The sequence below is a fragment of the Aegilops tauschii genome, chromosome 7, assembly GCF_002575655.3.
Source record: "Aegilops tauschii subsp. strangulata cultivar AL8/78 chromosome 7, Aet v6.0, whole genome shotgun sequence".
NCBI lineage: Eukaryota > Viridiplantae > Streptophyta > Magnoliopsida > Poales > Poaceae > Aegilops > Aegilops tauschii.
This window is the reverse complement of record NC_053041.3, coordinates 623,946,694-623,957,256: the sequence shown is the minus strand read 5'-3', so window position 1 is coordinate 623,957,256 and position 10,563 is coordinate 623,946,694. Positions and strand designations below refer to the sequence as shown.

General features: G+C 42.7%; 1 long non-coding RNA gene across 1 annotated transcript; it reads right to left on the bottom strand.

The window, feature by feature from the left end:
* Positions 1-5,038: 5,038 nt before the first annotated feature.
* Positions 5,039-7,272, bottom strand: LOC109786274 (uncharacterized). The gene is made up of 3 exons (XR_005764066.3): positions 6,975-7,272; positions 5,639-5,745; positions 5,039-5,566 (listed from the first exon to the last, which is right to left on the bottom strand). It is a non-coding gene; the product is annotated as an uncharacterized lncRNA (long non-coding RNA).
* Between the last annotated feature and the right edge of the window lie 3,291 nt (positions 7,273-10,563).

Sequence of the window (10,563 nt, the reverse complement as noted above, 5' to 3'; positions counted from 1 at the left end):
ATCCATCCAGCACAGACTTGAAATGAGTGAGTTCCTATGTTGAGGCATTTATAGTCACCAAGGTGTCATGTGCATACTAAATTGTGGGAAAGTTGCGAGGCGAAACCGTTGGGTCGCATCTGGCCAATCCCCCTTCCCCCCTACTACGGTCGCCAGTGCGCCCATTGGTTCTCTGAGATTGAGTCTGTTCTTGCTCTTGGTTCTCCCAATCAGGTGAGATCTTCGTTCCTCTGTGCAGTCGGCATGGCGATGACTGCTCTTTTGGTTTTTTTTGTCCTTTGGCTCCTTCGTCGTTGCACCAGTGTTTCAACCGGGTAGTTGTGTGTGGGGCTAGTAAGGTGGTGTGTAGGAGGTGGTTGCCTGGTGGCCTGCAGGATGGCAGCGGTGGTGTCTTCGGCGATAGTGGCATTGGAAAATCGTTGTTCTTCATGGGATCAGGCGCCAATCTCGACAACGACCTCTTCTCCAGGGCAGGCCTTCTGGCCAAGCAGTGACTTTCCGTCTGCGTGGATGGACGACTCGAAATACAAAGCAGATGAGCGGCGACAGAGGCGCTCCACCAGCATGTTCTGGATGTCAAGGTCATGAGGCTCCCAATGGACTTGGCTGTAATTTTCTATTATGTTTGGGCTGCCTTGTAATGCTATAGTTTTTATTATAAATATATATCTCCCTTTGCAAAAAAATGTGGGAAAGTCTTTGTAGAAAATCCTAGAAATAGGTTCTCAAATGACCCAAGGATTACCCTATCTCACTCCCCTCCATGCAACAGATCAACAAATGAAGCGGCAGAAGAACCATCGGATCTTTTGTGTGTAATGACCGGAGTACTTTGATGGAAGAGGGGGATTGGGAAAGTAGTGACTACACCCACCTTCGGTGCACCCATGCAGTAAACAGTAAATTCAAAAAAAAAAGAAAAAAAGAAAAAAGTGAACCTTGGTGGATGTGATTATGAGCATATGTTTTAAGAGGTTGCAAAGTTTGGTCACCAATAAATATCAAATGATCTCCAAACAAATCAAAATACAAATGATGCTCTACACCCACGTTACTATTCACATGTTTTCAGCACAAATTTGTTTTTTCTTGTACGGATTTCCTCGGATGTTATTTCGCTACCAAATTTTGCAAGCACGTAAAACATTTGGTCATAATCACATCCACAAAGTTTCAGAATTTTTTGAAATGTTTTGTTAAGTTTTTGATCGTGGGTGCACTAGGGGTGCAATGTGCGTGGGTACACAAAAACCACTCTTAAGAGGATTTGTAGCACCGGAGTGCTCCACCCCATATGAACATTAAATTCAAATAAATACCAGGAAATTTGAAGAAAAAAATCTGGGATTTTGACATATCAAACTTGGGTGTCCAATCTACTTCCGTGTGAAATTTCGTGAAAAAAATACCAGGAAACGTATCTGTGACAAAAAAGATAAAGAATTCCTATGTATAGAAAAACTGTTTGGATGGATTTTAGTTCGGACAGTATTTCCTTCACCACGGATACCTTTCCTGGTATTTTTTTTTCATCAAACTTCACACAAGAGTAGATTGGGCACCCAGGTTTGATATCCCCAAATTCCAGATTTTTTAATATCTTTTTGGTATTTTCTAAATTTAATTTTCATGTAGGGGTGTGAAGCACCCAGTAGCTCATGTGTATTTCCCGTACTTTGATGCTCAAGTGTAAGATGTGAGGTATGCGATATTGCTACGTAATAAATATATATACAGAAATAAATAAGCAGACATGAGTTGTTTGTAAGCATATCGACTAGCGAGAAAGACAAGTAAAATGGTTTGAAGAACACGTTGCGGCATATACCGAAACTATAACAACAATCAAGTCACCATGCGCACAAGCTGATCAGTCCTCTCATGGCTACGACGTTTATACTTCACTGAAACAAGTTTAAATATTCCCGATGGGACGTCTCCCAAGTCCTCATCAACTACTCAGCAACCTAGCTGTGTGCCATCCATGCCATCAGAAGAAGTAGTAATCGATGGCTCAGCCGAACATATAGACGAGGATGCACACCACGGCCAGGATCAAGCAGGCCACAAGCTGCACCAAAAGCAAAGTGCAAACCATCCAAGTTAATCAATCCTCTGATCGGCATCATTGTGTATGCATCCATGGGCACGTGGATTACGTACCGTGCAGTTGTAGAGTCCGCCGTCGGAGTCAGAATCGGAGCAGTCCGGCTTGGGCCTGTGCTCGAGGAGAGGCGCCCCGACCGTCGTCGGAAGGTAAGAGTACGGGACGGGGAACCCCGGCAGCGCGGGCGCCTGCTGGCTGTCGTGATGGTGATGATGGCCGTGGTGGTGGTGATGGTGCCCGTGGTGGTGGTGATGGCCGCCGCTGTGATGATGGTGGTGATGGTGATGGCCGTGCGTCATCGCCGGAGATCGATGGCCGGCCTGGTGGGTGGAAATATGTCTATCCGAGGGCGTGAGTACGCACGGAGGATTGTTTTGGCCTGTGCCTCGACCGCCTTGGTTTATTTATTATGCTGGGTTCGTGTCAGACCAGGTGTACGAGTAGGTCACGACTTCGACCGAGGTGTAGCTAGGTACGTTCATTAGTGTCGTAATAGGACAGGAGTTCATAAAATAGCTTCAGTCGGATTCGTGTGTATCATGGACACCCATAGACCACGCGTTTTAACAAGTATCAGAAAGCTAGGAGGTGCATCGGTCCGGCTGCCGATCACAACTGCCTCCAAACGAAGGCATTCCCCGAACAGTCAGAGGCTACCGATCAGAAAGTTAGGAGGTGCATCGATCCAGCTATCAGTCACAACTAGCAGATAAATTATAAAAAATAAACGGAAATACAAAGCATATCAGACATTATAAAAATTACATCGTGATTTCGAGACCACACGACGACCACTGCTTCGGCTGTTAGCGCTCCCCTATCAGAGCCGGTTTGACCTTGTCGACAATAGCTAGAAAGTCTTCGTGCACGTAGCCCTAAGGATCGGCATTCTCGAGACGCAGTCGTCATCATTGAACCCTTGCATAGATCTGAAGCACCACACATCGAATCTTGTCACATGACGAGTAACCCTAACCTTGCCGCCCAAAGGAGACGGCAGGAATCTACGCCGGATCTTCATCGAGTATGTCCAAACGGACGAACTCGAAGAGGATCAAAGTCCGGAAGACAAACTCAAAAGGACACGTTGTCATCCGCCTGAGCACCACAACCGCGAGGACTAAAAAACTCTAACCTATAAACTACTAACCGGAGAGAAGTGACTAGGATTCTCCTCCCCATCATCAACCACCAGAGCGGCAAGCAGAGGGGAGGTGGGTTCACGAGATTGCCGATGAAGTCTGGAGGAAAAAATTTACCCTAGCTGCCTAGGGTTAGGGGAGGAAACAAGAGAAAATACAGTGAAGCAATGCACAACTATAAATTTTGTATGGGCCTTTTGCCGCATGAGTCATGGAGCGCCAGGACAGTGAGGGACCTACCAATACCTAGCAAAACCACTAGAAATGACTGCGAGAAGTGCACCTCACCTGATAGAGAATTTTATGTTAAAAGTATATATTTTTAATGGAAAGATTAAATGCGACAATTATCGTTTTCATTTGTTTTAGGACGAGTTAACTATCATAGCAAGAATGAGATTAATTCCTACGACAACCATGAACACCTCAGATAATGTTGTTGTGTATATTGTCATAGCAAGAATGAGACTAATTCCTCCGACAACCATGAACGCCTCACATTCTGGCCTCGGCAATGGTTGTTCAGTTGTTCATGGACCTTGATGTAATTTTTATTATGATTGGGATGTTTGTACTTCCAGTGAAAATTTATAATAGATTTGATATATCACAAAAAACTGAAATTACACAAATAATTAATAATCTGTACCTAATAATATATAGGAAAAATGCATCCTATCACCCAGGGGTAGTTATCCCACATGTCCTATATACTACCATGTGTTGATATATATACTAGTTTATCATTGTAAATATGTTTGTATACTATCTAAGATATTTCAAAGAAAGTTATATGAAAGAATTGCATGTGAGTCTATAGTGTTTTGTATAGTAAAAATTATAGTACATACAATAAACCACGCATTGTATGGGTCATACACGTAATTAGCTGTAGTGGATGTCCGAGCGTCCGATGCTGGCCAAGTCTTGTACATGGGACAGCTGCAGTTCCGTTCGTGCGGAGAGGCAGGTCCAGGTCATGTGGATCATGGGTGATCAAGTCAGCTATTAGTGCGTGAGTGCATGTAGTGGAGCAGATCATGTGCATAAGAGCCGGGCAGGTTGTTGCCTGGCTGTGTGCGTGCGTGTGTGAGGCTATATGTAGTCATGTACGTGTGTGGTGTGTCCACCGAGCCGAGTGAATACAAGAGAGAAAAAGGCGTTCGTCGCCGGCGGGGTATCCGTCGCCGCGGGCGTTTGTCGCCGGGCAAATGCCTCCTCGTGTTCTTGTCTGATCGTCCGTCGATTCTCGGTTATATATATATATATATATATATATATATATATATATATATATATATATATATATATATCGTGGTATTAGAATAAGTATTATGATCACAGCGCCCTATATAGGGAGTGATTGGTTGTTCCAGAACCAGTGCGAAAGAAAAAAAAAATACCACCCAACCCCCGAGAGCGTATCCCGTACTCCCAGTGATGGAGTATTCCGGCTGCACCGTGAGCAACACAGCCGTTGGATGAGAAATGTAGGTACAAGATGCAATGTGGACGCCTCATCCTATGGTTTTTGCATAAAGCCCCCCATATAGTTATAAAAAATTAACTTTCCCGTACTCTAGTTTCAAAGGGTGTGCAGCCCTAGTTTTGGAACAGAAAGAACCTGTCCATCATGTGCGTCCGTAGCTTGGTTTTCCACACTGATGCATTCATCCAGCACGTGTATATATGACGGATTTCCCAATATGAAGGACATAACATTCAGCAAGTTGATTTCAGAAGGTAAAACTAATTCGAAGAAAAGAAAGAGTTAGTAAGTTCATGAACCAAGATTTTTGGACTCATAAATTCTGCCCCAAAGATGCACAAACGACAACATCAGTTGTATTAACCACCTTTCTCAATTTAGAAGGAAACGCAACTACAACCATCTTGCCATTTCAAAGCTCATAGTACGACAGTAATATCATGAACCACCGCGTGACAAAACACACAAATCTAACATGAAGCGCATAACTAGAGTTGCAGCTCAATATTTACAACCAAGGCATAACAAATTAGCGGGTATACATATATTGGACCAACATATTCAACAGGCGTACTTGAACTAGGTCCATATATCACATGAACAAAGGCATTTTTTCATCCATTATTTAACGGAAACTCGGAAAGTAAAGGGTGTCCTCTCCAATGGGTTGGGCTGTGCTGCAAAATATCAAGCAAGTTCAAGTGAAAGATTTGCACACATACTCGACACGTTTTAATCGATGGTATATAAATACCGTTTGAGTTGTCATGTCCGCCTTGGTAAGTAGAACAATCTGCTGATGTTGAACCTTTGTAGACGCTACTTGCTCTGCAAACAAGAAGAAAATCAAAGTATGAAAACATGACAAACGATATACTATTTAAATTATGGTTTATTTACCTTTTTCCTGAGTGCAGCAACATATATTTAGCAATGCATTAAGGCATGCCATGACACATAGCACAAAAATACTAAATCTGTAGGAATGTAGTTCCATTTTCTTACACCTGAACGAGGAAGACAAAAGAGTTAATGCATTTAATTCAGTCAACCAAAACTACTTCTATATGTATTTTTTTACACCTGAATGAAGAAGACAAAAGAGCTAATACATTTAATTCAGTCAACCAAAGCTACTTCTATAAGTAATTACTTATTTACACCTGAATAAGGAGGACCAAAGACCAAAACTAGTTCTGAAAGAAAAATCCTTTAGGCTATGATTTTTTTGTTGTTTGTCAGGATGATGAGTGATTACAAGGTGGATATGATCAACAATGGGATGCAAGAGTTCTTCGTCCACTTCCATGCACCCAACGATAGTACGCCCACCAATCACATCTCGTCTGCTGCTAAATTTGCTCCTTCTAATTAATTAGGTGCAGACTTATTCTTTACATGATGAGATTTTTCCCTGATATTTGATCCAAACGTTTTTTGTTTTTTTCCTCATATTTTTTCCAAACGAAATCTACCTGTTACTACTTCAGCTCCATTCTAATTGGCATGGTTGTCATAGTAGCAGAGGAGGATGAAATGAAACAAAATGTCCTAAGATTGCTAGCCCCCACTTATTTCAGAACAAACAAACAATAATGTTCAGACAATAGCTTATCTGTTTTGGACTATTCGATCCTCACACATACATAGGATTATAATGAACATGGGGAAAAGTAAAGGACTCTGGACCAGAACTTGCAAAAACGGATGTTCTACTGCATCTGGCTTCTCTTTTCTTTTTATTTCCTTTCCTTCTAAGCAAAACTGTCTTGCTTATCCATACCAGCCATTTTCTCTAGGATGTGTCAGAACGATTGATTCTAAAACATAACCAACAATCTGACTAGATGGGAATGGACCTACTATTATTAACCTCCATTAATTTATAAAGGTGCTAGATGCTTTATGCACCTCACACCAAAACTACTTGTTCTAAGTTTCTGAATTTTTTTGTATACGCAAGTTTGCTGACATTTTACTTTCAACTCAGTTATAATTACTGCAAACTCATCTCAAGCCATAAGTTGCTGGCATTTCTCTATAACTAATTGCTCGAATATGTAGTCTACGCAAAAAAAAAGCAGGTTGTTTCAGTGACTATTTTTCATGTGTCCTGATACAGAGAGATGTCATCACATTTTAGGAGCTACGTCTAATACAATCAGCATAAAGGGGGTGATGGATTAGAACCAAAATACACAATAAAAGAACAAGGTTGTATCAATGAAAAGGATACCTGAAGGCCGGATTTTTCTTCTACGGCGTCGGCGGATGGCGGATCTAGGCGTCGGCAGATGGCGGAGGTAGGTGCCGTGTGTGGTGAGGGGGTGACACCGAGGTGGAGAATGGCGACGCGGGGATGGAACTGGTTGTCACCTGTACGTAGGAACACCGCGAGGTCGCAGCGTAGCCGCCGCCCGCCGGTGAGGTCGCGGCGCAGCACATGGCGAGGTCCGCCGCCGGAGCCCCGTATCCCAATCTACTCGTATAAGCTTGGGGCAGCACAGGCTGGAGAAGCGTTACGCCTATTCTGGACTTACCTGAGGTGATTTTTCCAAAAACTGAAGGGTGTGGTGTTCGATTTTCATCCCATCCCTACATTCTGTATCGAAAGCTCGAGATGCGCACGGTGCAGCCGGAGCACCAAGTCCTTGGGAGCAAAGGATATTTCCCCCCCAACCCCCGTCGCCCTCCCGCATCCCTGCCTTCTTCCCCGGCGTCCGCGCGCCATGCCCGATCTAACCTGCGCCCCCCTCCCCCGCCTCCCCTAGCTTCTTCCCGGCGCCGTCCCGAACACCGGCCGAAGCAGCCGTCGCCGCTCTCCCCAAATCGCGCCGCCACCGCCGTCACCGGATCGCGCCGCCACCGCCGTCGCCCTCCCCAGATCGCCCCGCAACCGCCGCCACACTCCATGGTCACACCGCCACCGCCGCTCGCTCCCCAAATTGCGCCGCCACTGCCACCTCGTGCCTCATCCTTTATACTGTGCTCCTGCTCCTCGACCACCGACGGCGACGCACATCCATCCTCATCTGCCCCCGCGACCTTCCTCCTCTGGCCCCGCGACCTTCCTCCTCTCCCGCCGCCGACGTGAGAGTTTCCCACGTGGGAGCGCCGCTCCAAATGTGCGTCGGAGTCATGGCGTCCTCCGCCGCCCGGTCGTGCCGCCCTTGCAATCAGCTGAGGCTACTGCCTTGTCTTCACGCATAGATGCAAGCTAGCCATGGGTCGCCATCCTTGGAGCCTGACCTGCACAGGCATCTCTTGCCGACCTTCAATGGCGCCTGTCATCGACCTTCCGTCGACATCTCTGATTGCAGCCGCGCATGGAACTCTGTGGCTTCCCTGACCATGGGTCAACCGCCCGCTCATCTCCTACCTTCCGGATGTGCGTAAGGAGCACGAGCACGCGAGCGCCTGCCGCCAGCAAACTGCATCGCTTCCTGTCGGCCGAAGTGCCTCGCATGTGGAGAAGAGATTGAACTTACTTACCTACTAGAAAAGAGAGAGAAAACTGCTCTGTGTGTCATTTCCCCTGGACGGTGTAAGAACAGAAAAAATACTACCTTTTTGAGGCGTGGTCCTGCTTGCCGATGCTGAGGGTGCTCGGCTGGAAACAAGAAGATCCATCTAGCCTGGTAAGTTTGGCCAGTGAGCCTATGCAGTCCAACGGCACATGCGTGCTTCTGCCCAGTTCGCGTCCACAGGGAGTGTGGTGTTGGCGTGCACAAGACAGCCACATGTGGTGAGAGGAGAATCCAAGTTAGAAGCACAAAACACTACCTTCACACTTGCACGCAAGAGAGACACACTGTTTTGACAATTGCTGTTTACAAAGAAAGAAGTTGACAATTTTTTTCCAGCAGTTGCCGTTTTTTAGATGATGTTCAGGCCGCAAAAAATGCAAGAGACTCTACAAGTAATTGTTTTAAACTTGTGAATCTTGATAGTACGTTACTGTTTTGAATGTTGAATGTTTTAAATAATTTTTTAGCAACAGTTGGATAGTTCTTGTAAAAAGTTGTGTGTATTTATTTCTAACAATCCGTTGTGTTTATTAGAAAGACAGAAGTTAAACATGAGAAACTTGCACAATTCATTGTATATAAAAAAGGAATAATCAACAAGAAAGTTCATCATAAAAAGATCAAACTTTTCACACTGCAAAAAAAAAGAACTTCTCATAGTACAAAATCAGTGTTTGTTTCTATTTTTCAAACTAGGAATAAGTAAAATGTTGAAGCTATTTTTCTTTATCTCTCGAAGAAAATAAAAAGTAAGAACAAATGTCTCTCTTGGTGTTATGTGTTACACACCTTTCCAACTCAAAACAGAATTGTTTCATGTGGTAGGAAAAGTACAGAAAAAATTCAAGCAGAAACAATGATTGATACTTGTAAGTTTGGAAGAAAAAAAAAGTTTCAACAAACAAAAATCATGAGGATTGCAAAAAAAACTTTGAGTTAGCATGGTGAAAATTGAGAAGTTCGGGAGATGAAACCTTTGGGACTTCAAAAAATAAGTTTAACTTTTTAAGCAAACTCGTGTAATTTATGAAAGAAATTCATAATTCATTTTGGAAGTTTAAAAAACTAGGTTTTGTAAAACTCAGGTTATCTCGTTAATAGAGAATAAAACCAAGAAGTTCAATTTGAAAAAGCGGAGCAGTTTGATATTTATTTAGAAAAACAAATTTTTCTTGTTACTAAAGAATAAAACCCATAAGTTCAATTCGGAACAATGAAGAAGTTCGATGTTTCTAACAAAACTCCAATTTTCACATTTCTAAAAATACATAAAAGAAGGTCAAATTTAAAAATGGAGTGGCTCGATGTCTATCAAAAAGTTTGATTTTTTTTCATTACTAAAATAAATAAAAACCAGGAAGTCCAAATTAAAAAGATGGAGAAGTTCGATGTTTTAGAAAACTCAGATTTTCCTCGTTATTAAAGAATGGAAAACAAGAAGTTAAAAAAATTAAATAACAAGAAGTTCAACTTTTAAAAATAGAGCGCTTCAAAATTTCATAAAAAAGATTAAGAAATAAAACCAGGAAGTCCAAATTAAAAAGATGGAGAACTTCGATGATTATAGAAAACTCAGATTTTCCTCGTTATTAAATAATGGAAACAAGAAGTTCAAAATAGAGTGCTTCAAAAATTTCATAAAAAAGATTAAGAAATTCAGATTAATATTCATAAAAAACTCAGATATTTCACATAACCGAGAGAAGTTCAGCTTGATAACTGCCAGAAGTTCACGTACTACACGGTGTGCGTTTTATATTAAAAAGAATAAAAAAAGCAAAGACTAAAAGTTTGTTGATATAAGTTCAAGTCCTCCGCCGGAGAAAGTTAAAAAAGTATTGTGAGAGAGGTTTATACAAAAGAAATACTATTTGTGTAACACTTGACGAATGGACGAGAAAATTACAAATGAAAAATACGTCACAGAAGTTCAACGTGAAAACAGCAGGAAGTTCACCTACTATAGTGAATGAATATCAGATGAAAAACTTTTAAAATCGTCGCGAGTATGAAAAAATGATGAACACGGGAAAGTTGCGTGTTTACAACAGCTTTCCATCGGTATATCACTTGCTCAATTTCGGTGAGTGGATGGAGAGCTACGAGCAGTGGATGGAGATCTACGAGTAAAAAAGCACGTGAAAAATAGAGTGAAGTTCAAGTAGTCATGCCAAGAAGTTCAGGTTCTTCACGTGGCGCATTTTCAAAGTATCTGTCTCGCGAAAAGGCAGAACGAATGATCTCGCCATTTTCGAAATTACTTGAAAACGGCTAGGAATCACAGAAAACCACCAATAT